Below are 18,829 nucleotides of genomic sequence, written 5' to 3'. Positions count from 1 at the left end.
ACCTGCCTGAATTTGCCAAGAACCCTCCCCTTTCTCCAAATCTAGACACTGTGGCTAAGTTTGATGCCAGCCAATGTCCTCAGGGAGGCAGTCACCAGGGACAAGGTCGCCCCCTGCAGGCAGGGCTAGGGCATTCTCTCAGTGTGGCAGGCCTGCTCTTCACAAAAGAATTCTGTGGGACTCTTTTAGACCCCAGGGCATGCTGTTTCCTACTACGCGGAGCCCTCTCAATTCTACCTGGCAAGCAGCCTGCCATCCTGCTCCACTGCTGCTTCAACAGTGGCCACACACAGACAGGAAAGACACATTTTAAAAAGCCTCCACTTCCCTCCCTGTGTTTACTGCCTTTGAAAGAGGGAGATGTTTTTTAGTGATCCATTTGCAGCAACTTCTTAAAAAGCAAGCAATTTCAACGTTTTGGCTAAGGCCCCTACAAATTATATCAGTTGGATTTTTCCTCCAAGCTATAGTAAATAGATTTATGTATAAATAACTATGAGTGAATGAATGAAACAACCTTTGCAAAGAACGCTTCCCCCAGGCCGCAGAGTGCCCCCTGCTCGCAGGCAGCAGGCCCAGGAGGCTGGGAAGGATGGTGCTCAGGGCGGAGGTTGGCACAGCCCTGAGGGAGTCTCAGAAGTACAGGACAAAGAACCCATGGCCTCGGACCCCATGGCAAGAGGGAAGCTGGCCCCAGCTGTGAAATCTTTCCATCCCCAACCAAATGTTCAACAGCAGGCCATAAAAGGGAAGGAGCAGCCCACAAACACGGTGAGCAGGGAGAACAGGTGAGCAGAGCTGCCAGCTACAGGACGCTACCACAGCGACGCCCCATCAGTGCGCTGGTTCAAGGGGCCAAGGGAGGGCAGGAGGACCCCGCGCCCACTCGCTCGCTGCCTCTGTCCCCCAGGCCAGCGCTCAGCTCAGGCCACCTCCCGCTCCGCACAGCCGCTCCTGCCTGTGAGCTCTGCGGAAACCAGAGCCACCCCACAGCCTAGAGGCACGGGGATGGCTCCCCTCGGACCCTTGCCGTGCCAGCTGAGGACAGAGCCTCCCCCATCAGTGCAGGGGGAAGAAGGTTGTCGGCTTCCAAGTGCTCGTGCAGCCTGCCCACGCCACAGCCTGCCCACGGCCCGTCTGTCCCTCCAAAACGTGCCGGGGAGGGGAGCACTGTTCTTCAGATTCCGAGAAGGGAGGCTTTCACCTCATGTCCTTCCTTCTGTGCTTTCCCTCATCTTATTTACAAATATGGAAACTACAAAGCTTAAACCTGGGTCTATTTCGGAGGATGACACAGCCCCAGATGGGCAGGGGCAGGCAGGCTACGCCAGGACGAGGGCCCGGGAGATGCCGCATCAAAGGGGCTCTTTCACCACCACCATGAGGTCAGCATTTCCACTTCCGCCATCAGAGGCAGCGGACTGTTATGCCTAATAAGAGACCCAGTCTTCTGACCCCTGCAGGCGAACAGGGCATCCAGGAAAGACAGGCCACTCCCCCGCCCACTCGCCTCCTAGGGCAGCTGGCAACAAGAGGCCTTTTCATCCGAGAGCGGCGAGCGCACTGCAGTGCTTCGGTGACAGGATGTTTAAAAGACATCACGAAGGCGCTGCGCGAGGCAGACAGCCCGCCGGACAGTTCCTGTCCGTGCAAGGGCTTTTACTTCATGTTTCTCGAGAGACAAAATCCTTATTTTCCTCCCCCATACCCTGAAGGGTCCACATTTCATATGGTCACTTGTCACCACGCAGGCTGGGGAGACATCTGTCTCAGCCACTCCCAGTGCCACTTCCAAAGCGGGCGCCGCGGAGCATTGCTCCTCTAGATCACAGACTTGAGCGCCAAGGGGGGTGCCGCCTGCTTGGACGCGGCTCGGCCCACAGTGGCGGGAAAGGGAAGTCCCACATGATGGGCAGCTGGAGCTGCGCTGGGCGCAGGAGCAGGTCCGAGAAGAAGGCTGTCTCTTACACAGCTGCGCTTGCTTGTTTCCTGAAGAAGGGGCATTTACCCAGGCTGGCCTCAAGTGATCATCCCACCTCAGCCTCCGGATAGCTGGGATTACAGGCTGGCATCATCGTGCCTGGCATTTGCTGTTCCTTGTTTTAAATTAATTAATGGGGACAGTGGTCACCTTGTCTTGTTTAAAACAAGGGGTCAGTGGGGTTCAAAATAAACACAGGGACACTGCATACATCTGCGATGGTGCCTGGCACTGGCATTCCACAGCGGGTCTTCTCCAGCCACGAAGCTCCCTGCACCATGCTGGGGACAGGTCGTCCTCTGCAGTAGCAAGAGTTTACTTCTGGGGGCAAAGGCCATGTCCCTTGGTACCCCCTTTGGAGCCATGCTGTGCGGACACGAAGTACGCTAGACCCACGGCCTACTCCACAGGCCGGGAGAGAAACCAGGATGGAGGTGCGGATGACCTGGAGCTGCTCAGGGACAGACAGCTCGGACACCTGCTCCTGGGGGCACAGGGAGTGGTCCCACCACACAGCACCCTCTCTCTACCCTACCCTGTCCTCTCCCGAGGCCAGGGAGGCGGGAAAGTGCTCCAAGATCAGACCCCTTTCCCCGCCACAGGCTGCGTGCAGCAGGAGAGCTGTGTGCTGACATGCACCGGAGTGTCGTCGCACCTCCTCTGATGGTGTGAAGGACGCGGCCCCTCCAGATCACAGACGCACAGGAGACACTGGGACAAAACCAGCCACCAGCAGAGACCGAGGCTGATCGATACCCCAATGAGACCAAACCCCAAAGTCAACTTCTGTTTATCCCCTCTTCACACTACCATTCTCTTCTAGATTAATACACACAATACTGAGTAAGGTGATCCCGCAGCCGCGTCCCTGTGGGGGCAGCCACTGTCCCTGTTTCACTCAGAACAGGAAGCATGGCATGGCTCACACTGCTCTCCGCTCCAGTTGAACAGAACCCATGTAACGGTAGGTCTCAACTCCTCGTTCCTGCCAGTGGAGACTCCATCCCAATCCCCGTGGCCACCAGTGCACTGTGACCCAACTGTGCCCCCCAGGCAGACCCCGTGCTCACAACGGCGCAGGCCAGAAGCGGCCTGTACTTCAAGGAGGTACAGGTGTGTTCGCACCAATCTCATCTCTCAGTGTGGAGTTTCTGGATCAAACAGTGCGTCCTCTTTGCTGTGACCAAGGCTGCCTGCACGGCCTTCCTGAAGCGCGGCAGTTTACACTCTGGCTGGCAAGCCTCCTGAGCGCCCGTCCCTGCACCACGACCACGCTCGTTCCCCAACTGTCCCTGGAAGCGGTCTGTCATTCCCAGTGGTAAAGTGCCAGCGACAGGGGCTGCACTGGCTTGGAGGGCTGGGGGATCTGTCTCTGCCAGGGTCTGGGACGGGACTCGCTGGGCAATGGCAGACGACAGGGAGCCCAGGGAAAGACGACTCTTCGGGGCAGCTTGGATGTTCTCTCAAAAGCGAGGCTGAACCTCCCTCCGTATATGTAGCATACTTTTCATGTACTATATACACCCTTTCACGTTTTTCCCTATTTAAAATTTTCCTTCTAGTTAATTTGTGGATGTTTTCTGAATACAAGGAAATCAGCTTGAAATGAGCTTGATTAAATAAAACATTTTCCACAGTGTTAATCTTTTAGAATTTGTTCACAGTGGCTATCACTGAATTATCATCTTTTCTTCCTGTGACTTCTCCGAGTTCTGTTCATTTAGTTTTAGTGTTGCCTGGGTATACACAAATGGACTAAACTGCACATTAATTATACACGTTTTACTGTACTTCAACTGTTAACAGAGTGGAAAATGTAATAATTTTAAACAGCAACCAAAATTCATCATCAAGTCACTGCAAACTTGTGCCAGGAATCTCCAGAAAGTCTAGAGTAGTGATCACTACCATGGTCAGGGCAGACGACGACGGATGGGAATGGAGAGGGAGGAGAAAGCGAGCACGGTGCCAGGGTGGCAGGCCAGGAAAAGGAGAGGAGGGAAGCAGGTGCGGCCCTGAGAAGTGAGCAGATGCGGAGCTGCCCGCAGCAGCACAGTGAAGAGGGCAGCTGGGGCAGCAGCTGCTCCTCACCGCACCCCAGGCCCACCAGGACCTGCCCGCTGCTGCCCCAATCTGCGAGGGGTGGGAGCCTAGCGAAAGAGGACCAGGGAGCTCTGCGGCGCCGGGGCCCGGGGAGGGTGCCGCGGTGGGCACCTGCCAAAGGAGAGCGACTCTGGCTCTGGATTCTCCCCATGCCATCAGGATGACACAGACTCTTGCGTGACGGACAGGTGCCCATCCTGGAATACTTTATATAACAGAAATCAACTCTAAAAATCTGCTTTCCCAAAGTTTTCCACTCAGGCTGTGGGTGGCCGCTTTCCTTTAGTGCACAGGCGGGCCGCCACACAGCGGGGCTTTTACACCACTGGAAAGGGACTAAGAGCCCCGCAGGTGTTCGGAGGCTACGCACACACAGAGGTGAGTGCTCAGGAAGCAGTGCTCTCCGGGAGGTGCCAACAGGAGGGCCTTAGGCTCTGGGCTGGGAAGGATGAGCAGCGGACAGCAGAAGCCATCCATGTAGACCCACATCTCATACTCAAGTAATCTGAGTCACCACTCCAGGGGGCGGCCCCTGCCACATGGGGACAGCAGCCACCAGGAAGGGGACGGCCACTAGGAGGGTGGGGCAGGTCTGCGGAACTGGCCGGCAGACCTCAGCATGCCAACAGGCAGCTCTGGCTTCGAGGCTGGCAACTTCTTCATCCCAAGCACAGTCAAGGCTGCCAGCAATGGGACAGGAACGGCACGGGACGGAGTTGGGACCAGTACTGTCACACGCATGCGGAGCGGTGTGTCTCCACGCAGAGGCCTAAGAATACGTACACATGGGTGCAGATGCTGAGACAAAAGGGCTGTTTCCCTCCCTATCTGTAAAACTCTGGTTTTGCTGTTCTTTATTTTTAAAATGCTAGCTACTGATCCACTGAATAGACTTCCTGACCCCCAGGCTGAGCCTGGCCCACAGGGTGAAAGCCCACTGGCTCCTCCTCCCCAGGGCCTCATTCTGAGCCGCTCCAGGGCCGAGCACACAGCGAGTGCCCACGGCCTTGGCGCTGCTGAGGCGTCCTTCCTACTGTGGCGCTCTATTACGTACGGATCTGTACGGGCTCCAAGGAAATGTCTGGTAGCCAGTGAGGTGACAGGCCATGTCTGTGAGACAGCTGCTCCCACCGAGAGGGTGGCCATACTGTGCTGTGAGCAGGAGGCTCGAAGCGGGGTGAAGGAGACCAGGAATCACCCTGCTGAGAAGGAGCCCGCGCTGGGGCTGAGGTTCCCAGCAGCAGGACGAACGAGCCTTGGGAGGGGTGGGAACTTTGCCAACCATTTGTTGAGCCAGCTTACTTATCCCTGCGTCAGCCCAGCTGCGTGGCAACTCTGTCGTCTTAAGACAGTCATTACCACCCGAAGGCCCCGTGGAGCCGGCAACTCCAGGTCTCAGGATCCCCAACAGAGGGAGCTGCCCTCTGACCGCCAGTAGGGGTGCCTGAGGCGCTGCCCATCTACAGGCTGTTTCTAGCCCTAAGCCACACCCGAGTCGGGGCGCAGTCACAAGCCAGCAGGCATCTCTGCAGTAACAACCTTCATCAGGACACACTGCTCCCTCCAGCCTGCTTCTCTTGGAGACAGAAAAGCTACAAAGCACCACCCCACTCCCCACCCAAGACGCTTCAATGTGCCGGAACCAGGGTTCCACTAACCTCTGCAGTAGGGGCGGACAGTGTTTCCCTAACGAGGGTCCTTCAGCCCTAGACAGCACAGAGACGAAAGCAAGTCTTTGGAAAATGTTACTTATGAAGACAGGCAGTGGGCTGTACCCGTCTGGGCTGCATATGGGAATGTTGCCCAGGCTGGGCCTCAACGTGTGATCTTCCTGCCTCAGCCTCCCAGAGTGCTGGGATCACAGGCCTGAGCCACCACATCTAACTTACTTACCATTTTAGAGACCAACTTTCCAAGGTGGTTTTCAAGCTTTCCTACAGTATAATTCTTGTAATAAAAATCTCACCAGGAACCCCAGTGCATAAAGATAGACTAAATATCAATTTAAATCTTCGTATCAGTCTTCTGATGACACCAGGAGGAAAAAGTCTCAAGTGCATCCTCAGCCTTCAGCTTTGTAACAGGAAGGCTGTGGCACCACTTGGGGAGAAAGATGTCCGCTTCGACACTAGAGGGCGTTGTGGTGGCCCCACCTCAGGTAGCACTTGCTTCAGTGGCCTGCTGTGTCCACGCTCCCAACTCAACTCACTGCATCTCTCTCTCTCTCTCTCTCTGTCTCTCACACACACACACACACACACGCGTGCGCGCGCATGTGCTCTCACGGAGTTGGCGCTTACAGCCTCTGAGCACGCTCTGGCTCGGCTCTGTCCCCCCGCTGGTTGGACACATCTTACACTGTCTCGCAGGCTGGCAAGCAGCACGTGGCGCATGCCCGACGTGCGCTCCTCAGTGACCGTGGCCCTTCTGCAAGCTCGGAATGCTCTTCAGCTACTTTGAAATTATAATGCACAGTTGGAAGCTATAAAATGCTTTGAAGAATGCCACCCATCCTATTTATGACAGGAAGCGTTCCCCTTTCTTTTCAGTCCTTTTGATTTTGAAATTTACTGCTGAAGGGGGAAAAAATCTTCCCCGGGAACATGATCTGAGAGCCCATTAAACCTCATTTAGGGTTCCATTTATATCTGTAAACAGACGGGGCCTCATGGCTTTTGTAAGTTAGTAAGTCTACACTGCAATAAACAAACCTGCTTTCTCAATTTGTGTCCTTAAATTAGGTTTGCTGGGCTTTAAAGTGGGTTTACTGCTGGTAAGTGGGGCAGCCTCTGCGGAGTGGCCACAGGCAGATGCCATTTCTAGGCCTGCGCTGTGTCAGGGGTGTCTGCGACGCCAGGCGCATCTATCACACGTCCCCGTGAAGAAAGACCAAGGGACAGTCTGCCGCCAGGCTGTCACACAGGACCAGGGCATCTCTGTGCTGATTTGATCACTGCTGCTCTCCGCCCCCACAGCTCCTCACTCCCATGGGGTGCAACCTGCACATTCGTTTTCAAAGGACAGGGAATTAGACGTTGCCTCTCTTGCTGCTACAAGGCCAATGGAATACGTAAATCTGTGGGACGAAGGCTGAGAACAGGGAGGCCCGGCCGCCCTCATCCCACTGAAACGGTGAGATCAAGCGAGGCAGCAGCTTGCGGAACAGGTCACCCCCACTGCTGGCGGCCACCACGCTTGACGTGCATGTGGAGGACGTAGTGACGTCAAGGGTGACGACAAATGACAAAACAAATATCAAAGCTTCCCTGGCGTGTGAGCGCGAGCAAATCCTAACCTTTCTTTTCCTCGAGATGGACACTTTTATATAATTACAGCTACTAAAGGCCAAAAAAGAAGCACTCCAGAGCCCAAGTGGGGTCCACACTGACGGCACAGCCTGCCCTTCCCAGCCAAGTCTGCTTAATGGACGGCTATACCCCATGCAATTCCAAAATCAGGAAATGCCCTCCCCCACTTTCCCTATTTCAGTATGTGTGGGCTTTGCCAAAAAGAGGACTTTTGCTATTGGCAAAAACAATGATCGAGGTTACCTCTTCCCATGAGCCTGCTGCCAGAGGCAGACTTTGCTTAAGGGGCTTCCTGGTCTGCGAAAGGGTGCACTGCCTCAGGGGCAGCGGATGGGCCAGCCCATCTCCTGGGACACCTGCTTCTGGGGTTAGGTTACTCCCGTCCCCTGCTGTGCCAGACAGGAGAGCCTGGAAAAGTTATTCTCCAACGTTAAGTACTACGTACTGTGGATAAAGTGAAGGGACAGACAGCTCCTGTGCCTGGTGCTTACAGCTCAGTAAAAAGCTGCAGAAAAACCGATTAAGATTCACGTGTTGGGGCTGGGGATTTAGCTCAGCAGCACAGCACCTGCCTGGGAAGCGTGAGGCCATGAGTTCAATTCCCGGTACTGGAAAAAAAAAAAAAAAAGATTCATGTGTTGGTAACAAATGCCAAGGGATCCACGGGAGACATAATGGCAGAAGTGAGATGTGAGGTGGCAGCACGTGGTCAGAGAAGACTCCCGAGAAGGCACCACCAAGCTGAGCAGAAGAGGCAGCGCTAACAGGGACATCCTGAGTCTACTCTAGCCATACCATACGCTCTGCAAAATAATTCAGCCCTTCCTTCTTAATGGCAACTTCTCCAATGTGCTTCTCCATTGGAGGGAGAAAAATAGACTTGTAAAAACAAAACCCCACAGGGGTTTGGTAGACAGTAACTACCGTGGCGAAAGCCCAGAGGCGGGGGTCTGCAGCTTCACACTGCAGGAGCCTGCACTGTCTCCCTGGGGGCTGCAGCTCCCTAGGTTTGCTGTGACTGAACCAAGACAGGCGGCATGCAGAGACTTCCACAGAAATGACGACTGCGTGAGACACGTGTGGCAATGATGAGGCGGTGCAAACTGATGTGGGAATGGAAAGAACTGCTGTGGACTGAGCTCCATAGAGGTTTGTCACTGACCTGTGTTCCTGAACTACAAAACATGAGCATGTAGCACAAGGAAGTTTGCCTTCATAGCTAAACAGAAGTACTGTGGGGGACACCCTAAGACCTAAACTTAGAAGCTAAAACTACAAAATCTTAGACGACACAGGCATGAAATTCCATGCGGTTTGATTGGGCCACAGCTTCTCACATTTGACACCGAAAGCACAGTGGCAAAAGAAAAAAATGGATAAACTGGACTTCACGACCGTCAAAACTTTTGTTCTTCAAAGAACAGTATCGAGAAAATTAAGAGACAACCCATACAGTGACAGAATATTTTTGCAAATTACACTTGATAAAGGATTTTTATCCAGACTAAAGTACTTTACCTCAATAGTAAAAAAAAAAAAAAAAAAAAAAAGAGGCAATTTTCAAATGAGCCAAAGGCTGCCTAGATATTTCTCCAAATAAGGTACACGAGTGATCAACAAATACAAGTGCTCAAAATCATTAGGCAAAAGGGAAAGGTACGCGAAAACCAAGTGAGATACCATTCCAAACATCTAACAAGATGCCTGAAATAGACAGACACAATAACAAGGGTGGATGAGGATATAGAAAAACCCTTGAGTACCACTGGTAAGAATATAAAATGGTACAGCCACACTGGGAACCAGCTCAGCAGTTCCTCAAGATAGTTAATCAGAGTTAACAGGGGACTCAGCAATTCTACTCTAGTTGCCTACTCAAAAGAAGGGGAAAGGTACGGCTACACAAGACTTGTACACAAGTGTTAATGCAGCATTATTCGTAATAGCTCAAGAGTAGAAAAACCTGAATGTCCATCAGGTGATAAATGGACACACAGATGTCGTCCATTCAGAACAACAAAAATATTAGAAAAGAAAAAGGACTAAAGGGGCTGAGGGTAGAGTTCCGTGGTAGGGATTCAAACATCAGCACGGAAACAACAGTGACAATGAAAAAGCGCAGTGATGATGGACATGCGCTACACACGTGGACAATGCCTGTAAGCACCATGTGGAGTGGGAAGTCAGTCACATTCTGCGTGTGACTCCACTTAGTGAAACTCCAGATCAGGCAAGTCCGCAGAGGTGGAAAGCCAGTGCCTGCACACAACTGCTGGCCAGGAAGGCAGGGACAAAGGCTAAAGGGTGCTGGGTTTCCGTTCTGGGACGACGGAAACATTCTACAACTGACTGTGGTGATGGCTGCTCAACTCTGAATATAATAAAAGCCACTGAACTGTACACTTTGAATGGGTGAGTTATTGGTATGTGAATCACATTTCCAAAAAACGTTGTTATTAACAACAATTACCATCACTTGCCCTTGGATGAGCCAAGGCTAAGCAGGACTCAGGGGCAAGAAAACCCACCTGGGGTCCCTAGGGCCAAGGCAATGGGAAAAGTCTCCGGGATCGGGGGGACTGCTTGCTGGCCCGCCCCCTGTGCTTGGGGACTTCCTGTGCTCAGCCTGGGCATCTGCTTCCACCCACAGATGGGCAAGACCAGCTGCTCTACAAAACACAGTGCCATGTGGTCTGAGGCTGTGGCAAGGGTGACACGCAAAATGAGTGGCCTAAAAAAACCATTTTGGTACTACCTCGAAGTTTAGCTGATATCTTCATGTTTTTAAATTTCATACCCTCCCACATAAACAAACATGACCATCAGCAGCCCTTGGGCGCTGCCCACACGCACAGGCAGAGCTTACCCTCCCAGCCACGCTGTGCAGCCCCACATGCCGGAGACCCTAAGACTGCTTTGCAAGGCAAAGAGGGTGCACAGGAAAGGCACTTTCCATCTGCACACTGTCTTACTTTCCCAACTCTCTGTGACATAATACTGGATGCCCACAGATGAAAGGAGGAGAGGTTTATTTTGGCTCACGGTTTGCAGAGAGTTCAGTCCATAGTCAGCTGGCTCCCAGGCAGGGCAGCAAGACAGAGGGGCAGAGTGAAGGAAAAGCTGCTCACCTCACAGTGGCCAAGAAGCAGAGAGAGTAAAGAGGAGTCAGAGAGGGTCGCGAGCCAAACCCCTCCAGGTCTCTGACCAGGACCTTCCTAACAGCCAGTCAGCCACCCTGCCCCCATTCCAGCCACCTTCCAAGCTTGAGGCTCTGGGGGTCATTTCAGATCTAAACTATCACAAATACGATTCACCTTCCGAATGTGAAAGAAAACACAAGTGTTTGAAGTTAATTATGAAGATTTTTGGTGTGGATCACAGAACTCTAATACAAAAATACAACTCTAATACAAAAATACAACTCTAATACAAAAATACGTAAACTAACAAACCTAGAAGCACCAATAAAACCCCAGGCTTTTAGAAATAAAGTGACCTCGAGGTGTAGCTGCTTTCTTGGATACATCTGAAAAAATAAAACAGGGGACTGCTATTTAGACCCCAGAAAATGTGTAGCTCTTCCCAACTGTTTGAGGGAATTTTTACAGCTAGGTGGTACCTACATGCACAGCAAGAGCAGATGATGTCCTTAAATCTTCAGATATCTAGAAAGTCAGACCAGCTGCTAAACACAAAGGGAGAACCAAGCAGCAGAGAACAATAAGTGACCAATAACAGTATAAGAAACTTTTCTAATAAAGTCTGGCAGACTAGACTAGAAGCACTTTTACTAAATTCTTTTTAAAACAGATTTAAGTATTCACTTACCAGGTCCTTTTAAGGAAAATAAACCAGGCCAGGCATAGTGGCTCACACTTGTAATCCCAGCACTTGGGAGGCTGAGGCAGGAGGATCACTGCTAGTTCAAGGCCAGCCTGGGTTACACAGGGAGCTTAAAGCCAGCCAGAACTACATAGTGAGACTTTCTCTCAAAAAGACAGGTGAGATAAAAGAAGAAAAAAGAAAAAGAAAGAAAACAAAAATAAACCAGGCTTGCTTGCCTATAGCTCCTTTATTTCATCCTCATCCATTTAACACTTCACTACCCAAAACAGGTTGTAAGAATTCACAGTCCCCATCCTCAGGAATAACAGAATAACAGTAATCTACAAAGTCTCAGTCCTGTTGTCACATTGGATCAGCTTTTTAAAAATCCCTTTACCACAGCACAACAGGAGATGCTGTCTGTCGCAGGCTTTCCCCAGAGGAGTTCCAGGGCACTGGACTGCATAACTAAGAGAAGAGCACTCTAAGGTACCCGGCTGGTTTAAAAAGACACAGCTTAAAGCAACTGCTCCAGGCTTTTCTTTCAATCCACACTGACTCTCCTCCCTTTGAAGCTCTAAGAAAGGAACGATAATACTGTGTGAAGGGGAAAGCGCTGCCCTCCCCAGCACTGTCTCCGCGTCCGAAACTCTGAGAAGCCACGCCAGTTATAGGCTGTGCTCGGAAGCGCACGCTTAGCAGCTCTGGGCCCCTTGATCCGCAACCTGAGCGGGACCTTGCTGAGGGGCTAGCAAGCCAAACCCTTTGTACCCGCAAAGATGTGGTGACAAATGGCCCAGTGCCGTGTATCTGTGAGCTGTCAGGTGGAGGAGGCAAGTGTCAACTTGCCCTTGAGGAGCTCCCTGTGAGACACAGCACCTCAGATTTTATCCCGGAAGAACACTTCACTAATTGCCACTCAACTTTCGGGCCCTCCACAATGGTCTCCTTTTTCTGCTCAGCCGGAAAACCTGCCTTGTGAGGTTCTGTTCCGTGATGGTGCCTTCTGACAATGCTGGGTGACGACCCAGTGAGCCAGCTGCTGGGTAATGAGGCCCCCGGGGCAGCCTGCAGAGCAAGCGGGGAGAGGGAGCAGGCGCCAGCTGGGGGCCTGCGGGCACGGCACTGCTCCTGCTCAGAAGCCTCGGTGACCCAGGGCAGTCCCCTGAGGCAGGGCCCTTGGTCCCAGGCCTGTGTGCTGCCCCACACCCAGGACCGCAGTGGGGGAGACACGGCAGGGTTCTGTGCCTGCACATGCCATGATCACAGGGCCCGGCAGGAGCCAGAGCCATTGTTCCTGCCTCGTTACGCTCCTCAGATTCTGCATCAAGGAGGAGGTGGAGGACGACGGAGCCAGAGAGCCTGGGCCTGCACCCGGCATTGCAACAGTCAGGCACCCTGAAGGGCCAAGAGCACTCAAAGAAAGTACCCCCAGCCTCTCCTCTAAACCACTGTGCAAGGAAATGAAACAGGAATGTCCTACGTGTGACCAGAATAGGACAAGTCTTCAGGAAGAAAAGGAGAGCCAGGCGCTGAGACCCTCCTGAATATTTTAAATCTCCCAGTGAAGCGGGAGGGTCTCTGCGTTCAAAGGCCCGAGCAGAATCACGACCAGCACTCAGCTCGAGAGCCCTCTGCCCCCTTGATAGGCCACTAGTGGTCCGAGGACCCCTGAGTGCTCTGATTCACAGAAACGATGCTTGTGGCTGGGATGAAATTCACAAGTGAGCCTTAGAGCCGACGGACCCAGCACTGCTGAAATGCAGCCTTCCACCTCTACCCCTCTAGTCCCAGCAAAAACTTCTCACCGGTGCTTATGGAAGTACCCCTCCCTGCCTCCGTAAACCCCAGCCTGTGGACACAGGGGGGAGGCCCAGCGCCACTGGGCGGGGGAGAGTTCACCAGGGCTTCAGCCGCAGCTGCCGATGTGGGGCAAGGCTGCGAGGCTGTTGTTTGCCCAGTCGCAGTCAACCTTGAAAGTGTCCTTTGCAGAGGAGAACTCGGATAGATGCTGGCAGAGACTTGGGGATAGTAGTGGCAAAACAGGTTTGTCCCTTCTTATCAATCTGCTCCCTTCCACCGACTCACTGCTGCTACTCTAGTCTGCAACACCTTCTCTTTCTTCCAAGCAAAAGCCTGTTTTCACCTCTCCCAAGGTGACATGCTCTGGGGCCTCAGGAGGGAGTACAGCAGGACTGGGGCCACCTCCAAACATTGTCAGCCACCTTTCCAGTCACCCCACTCTGTACTGTAGGCAACTGTCATCAGTCATTTAAAATGAGACTTTGAAAACTGCCCTTAACCAGAAGACTTCTGCCGGGGTCATCAGGCAGCACCTGGACACTCGAGTGCCACAATGGGGGAGAGAAAGAAGCGGCTACTGGCACCGCACGAACAGAAGCCAGGGATGCTAAACATCACACAATGCCAAGCACAGCCTCCTGCAAACAAGAAATTACACATTATCCAGTCCAAACATCAGACGTGCTCAGGTTGAAAACACTTCACCCAGAGCAGACTTGCCCCTACCCCAGCAAAACCAAACCACCACTGAACCAAGGGCCAGGAAGCCTATGACTGAATGCATAAAGGATCCCAACAGGACACCTGCATAGTCTCTAAGTAATGACAGTGCCAGAATTCACCTCTAGAAACTGAGGAGATTCTTTTCCCTCTGATCTCTGCATGTGTGTGGAGATTTGAAGAAAATACAACTAAAGAGAGTACAAATGTTTCAGCTAAGTAGTAAATCTTGACTCTTTGGGATCAAATAAAACGTGCATCTTACATGAACAGGAACTATGTTAAACTACGCTCAGCTGGGGTGTGGCTCAGGCATGGAGAGCTTGCCCGCCACGCTAGAACCCTGCATTCAGCCCCGTGTCCCCCATCCCATAACTACGGGCACTCTCATTTTCTTAGCACATTCACGGACTTCTCTTATGTTGTTTACAATCCCATGAAGATACTCAGGGCTTCATTTTACTTTGAGGAAATCAAGGCTCAGGATCCTTAACCCTAAAGCCCCCCGGGAGGAATCAGCAGAGTTTACTCTTCATGAAAACCCCAAAACCACTCTACCCAGCATTTTTCAAACTTCGGGCTGTGATCCATTAGCAGATCATAAAATCAACTTACTACATCACAATACACATTTTCAAAAGAAAATGAAATAAGACAAAACAGAAAATGGAGTAAAGATAGCTTCAGGAAGTTTTCCCAGTTGAGTGTGATAAAAACAAAACAAAACCCAAAGCCATCAGTGTAACTGCAGTGCCGCCTCCTTGATGAGTAAAGTCGAGAGTGGGCCGTGGCCCCCACTTGGCCGGGGCCTGGACTCGAAGGTAGCTCACTACTAAGTCCAAGCTCAGCTGGCAGCAGATCCCGGGCCTGTGTGTTCAAAAGTGATCAAAAAATGAAGTGTGTGCAGACTCCGCACGAGTAGGTACCACCCTCCCCTCCCCTGGAGGCCAGCCCCAAACCACACCCACTCAGGGGGCCGGGAAAGGTGGCACCTCAGGGAGATGGAGCATGTGGCACCCACATTTTCTTGGTCCATCTAATCCCGGAGGGTCCTTCTTTACAACCAACAGGGTTTCTCCCAACTCTGTGAGGAGATGAATGAATGTGCTGATGGCCTCTTACATAAATTCATTTTCTAGTGAAAGCATACAACTGAAACATCAGAACGGGCCACAGCCATCTACGCCAGGTGAGACATGGGTTGCTGCTTTTTAATGTTCAAAAAGGATGCTGGGAGATGCTGCTGCTGGAGGGAGGCCCTACTCTGGCGTGCTCAGCAGTAGTCCACAGGGGGGAAGTTGTGTGAAGGCCAGCTGCGGGGTTCCTGGGGAGAAGACCTCACAGGGCAAGCTCCTGGGATCCTTACCTCACTACTGTGGGGCAGCTGCTTTCCAATGTAAGAGATCGGCTAAAAGCAGACCGGGACTTTACTATTTCAAAGGGGTCTTGAGAACCACTTTTGGTTCCAAAATCAGTGGCCACATATATTTTTAAGTGTTAAGGCTCTTTCTTGGAGTTACACTTAAAAACTGCAAACAAAGTGCTTCTATGCACTGAATTTCCCTTCCGTTCATTTTCCTTCCTGGGTGAGGGAGGCTGGTACAAGGCTGGCAGTTCTGTGACTCCAACAGTCACTTTACCTTCCAGGCCAAGAAATGTGAAGGTGCCCTGGCTGCGCCCCACTGAGCAGAGGGGGCCGGCAAGAGAGGAGGGCAAGGTGTGAGGCGGCTAGGGCATTATGTGTCACCTCCCTCCTCCTTGGCACCCTGCTCCTTATACACACGTCCTGCAAACCTCTGGGCACGGAGGTACTCACTGCCCCCGGCGCTGACCTGCGTGTTCGCACCACACAGGGTGCAGGGATGGAAGGGTGGTAATCTGGCCTGGAAGCGGAAGGCTGATCCCTGAAAGCCCTTAGCAGCACTCAGCACCTCTCCCCAGCAGAGCTGGAGATCTGAGAATAGGACTGCAGCACAGGAACGATACAACCGCCAGCACACGTAAGGATAGTTAATAATCAGCTCTCTGGCGGGACTGCAGGGGCCTACCACACCCAAAGGAAGGAGAGACGAGGAGACAGTGGAGGACAGCAAGGAGCCTGGAACCATCCGAGGTACCCGGACAGGTTTCCATGTCAGCGCATGCGCAGACACAGGATGTAGCCCCCTCTCCCAGGGCATGCGCACCCCTGCTCCACACAGCAGGGGCTAAGCACTTTCCGCACCAGGTATGTCCTTCGAAACCACGGTCCCCGGGGCCTGTGAGAGTGGAGCAGAGCACCAGGGCCATAACTCACCTGGTCCTGCCAGCAAAGCCCTCTAGTGCCATCTTCCACTGCGACCCTTAGCACACAGCCCATGCTTCGGCGTCTCTTTGGGCACTTTTTGAATGACTGCTCCCAAGTCCATATTTAAGAGTCCTAATAACAATTTAACTTGTTCTCTCATGAAGAGTACCAAGACCAAGTTAGACTCAAGACTTTTTCTACCAAGTAGCAATTCCTTCTCTCATGAAATGTCTGTCACTTAAAATAAAGGCTGTTATGAGAATGTCATTTGGAATTCAGGGCATTGGTATTTTCCATTTTTAAAAAAAGTCCTAAGTGATACTTAGCTTTTTAAGCCCAAATACACTAACTTCTTTAACTTATAAAGAAGGACTCTAACGGCAGAGATGAAGACCATTTATATCCTCTTAACCAGAAATGGCCTATGAATTCCAAACTGGACTGCTGAGAAGAAATCCCATGTTGCTGTGCTGGCCTCTGCTATCAGCCAGGGTGACAGAAGTGCCTGTGTCCGACGCTGGCAGGGACTTCTGGAGGGGAGTGAAGACACGGGACCTATTCAGGTGTCCCTGGGCAGCACAGCTGCAAACTTACTCCTATCCCTCCTGTCTGAGCTCAGACCCTGGCCGTGCATGCAGGGCCAGGAGCCGAGGTGACGCTGCCCAGGTGAACCCCATGGTTATGAACGTGGTGATCTGGCTGTTACTTGCCTTAGGAAGATGTTGTCTGCATCACAGACCCCCACCCTGTTCTCAGCCTCCAAGCTGCACTGAGAAATTACGAAGCTCTATTCTTATTAAGCCTTAGAACTCCGAAGTGTTAGGTGCCAACATTTCTCTAGACTGTCTCCAAGCCAGAAACCCGTCTTCACACATCACAGAGTGATTCTGATAGGAACTTTTTTTTATATTTATGAGGTAGAACTGGGTATACCACTGAGTTAAACTTAGTAACCATGAAAAAAAAAACAAAGGCAGTTGACTGTTAACTCCACTTCTGCTAATCACACTTAACTCATACAGTTTCTGGGGAACACCCTGGTTATCCAAAACCCTGTTATTTTTCTGGTTCTGAGTGACACTCCTCACAGGAAGAAAAGCTATCAGTGTAACAAACCCCAGCCAGAACCCTAAGGGCCTGGGATGGAGGCTCATCTTAGAACAAACCACAGGAGGTGGCCCGAAGGCTAGGCAGAGCGGCTGGCAGAGCACAGCTGGGCAGACCAAATCCTCCCGCTAGGAACAGTGTGCATGTTTGCAAGGAGTTTTAAAAAGTAATGGGGAAAAGATGATGTGCTACTTACATGAAATTAAAGTTCTGGGGTCCATGAAAGGTTCTACTGGCACACAGCCGTATTTGTTTACAAACTGTCTACCAGTTTTGGAGTCACAACAGCAAAGCGGAATAATTGCAGAAGAAACCATCCTGCCTGAAGTAGGAACTACTTGGTCCTTTACAGGAAAAGCTTGCTGACTGCGATTCCTGGCCCATGCTGAGTTCACACAGCTGCATGTATTGTCATCTCTCCAAGGCAACCGCTACCACCCAGAGCCCTTGGCTGTGTGGCCACCTCCCTCAGGTCTTTAGGTCTTGGCTCAGTGTCATTTTCTCTGACTGGCCTTTCCTGAACACTCTGGCTAGAGAAACAGCCCAACTTCACCTGGTGCATCCCCTTCCCAGCTCATCAAAAGTGAGCTTGTAAAGGATGAGTCCCAGTGCCCAGAGAACATGCACGACTCACACTGCATAGTAAGGCCCATGCAGGTCACACGAGTGAGCCACGCTGCACTCAGACTACCTCTGGTCACCAGAATCTAACGGAAGAGGTTGTCCTGTCTTTGGGCAACACCACAGGCTGAGATGCAAAACAAACAACTAGATAAAACCTGCAGTCTTTCTCAAAGGACAGGTTATACAGAACTAAGTCATGCTGTAAGTTAAGAACAGGATGTGTTTGATGCCCAAAGGAAGAAGGAAAACAAGGGCCTAGCACCTCACGGCTTCCGGGTATCGAGGGACAGGTGCCCAGTGCCTGCTCTGACCCTCTTGCCCTGGTCCACGCGGCAGGCACCTGGCATTCCACCGCTATTAGAACAGCCCAATGCCTATAAATAGATAGGACTTTTAAACACTCATTAAAAATAACAGTCTGGCATTTCGAAATGCCTATAAACAAAAATCTAAGCACTGAAATAAACAGTAATAGCCGCTCGTCTGATCCATGCTCAAGTGGGTGAAAAGCTATGCATCTCTTCTCTGGAGTTTTCCAATTACTCCTGAATTTATGGAGCTTTAAACTGCTTAACAATGTCCATCTTACCTTATAGTTAACAAGGAACTGGCTGTTCTCAATGATTGTAAAATTCATTACAATACTGCATTTAACCCGACATATTTACAAAATAGTTTCAAAAAATATGTTGCAATGAACAGGGAGAAATTAACTGTATTGAGATATTTTGATTTTTAATTTTGATTTTTACGCCTCTTCATTTCAAGTGCTTAATATGGCTGCCATATTGGAGTATACAGTTTTTAAATGTTCAGTTATTTTCAACTGACTACAAACCAAACTTACTTGCATTTTCTACATTTTATTTTTAAATGAGAGCTTTTGACTTTGACCTCCTGCTCCTGTGTTTTACTTTAAAATGACTAAATACATTAAACATTTACTATTCTGTTTTTAAAACCTGGAATTCATCTTAGGATTCATATTGCATTTTTCCCAATAAGCTAAAAGATATTAAGGACCACATCATATTGCTTTCCCACAAGCATTCAATTTTCTTCTTTAAACCA

At 51.1% G+C, this 18,829-nt stretch overlaps 1 protein-coding gene across 1 annotated transcript in view; it reads right to left on the bottom strand.

Moving 5' to 3' along the window:
- LOC102004493 (chromosome unknown open reading frame, human C9orf3) overlaps positions 1-18,829 on the bottom strand; it is a 340,448-nt gene that overhangs the window by 6,773 nt on the left and 314,846 nt on the right. The window lies entirely within an intron of this gene.

The sequence above is a fragment of the Chinchilla lanigera genome, unplaced genomic scaffold (assembly GCF_000276665.1).
Source record: "Chinchilla lanigera isolate Chin_1 unplaced genomic scaffold, ChiLan1.0 scaffold00021, whole genome shotgun sequence".
Taxonomy (NCBI): domain Eukaryota; kingdom Metazoa; phylum Chordata; class Mammalia; order Rodentia; family Chinchillidae; genus Chinchilla; species Chinchilla lanigera.
This window is presented reverse-complemented; position numbering and strand designations above follow the sequence as displayed.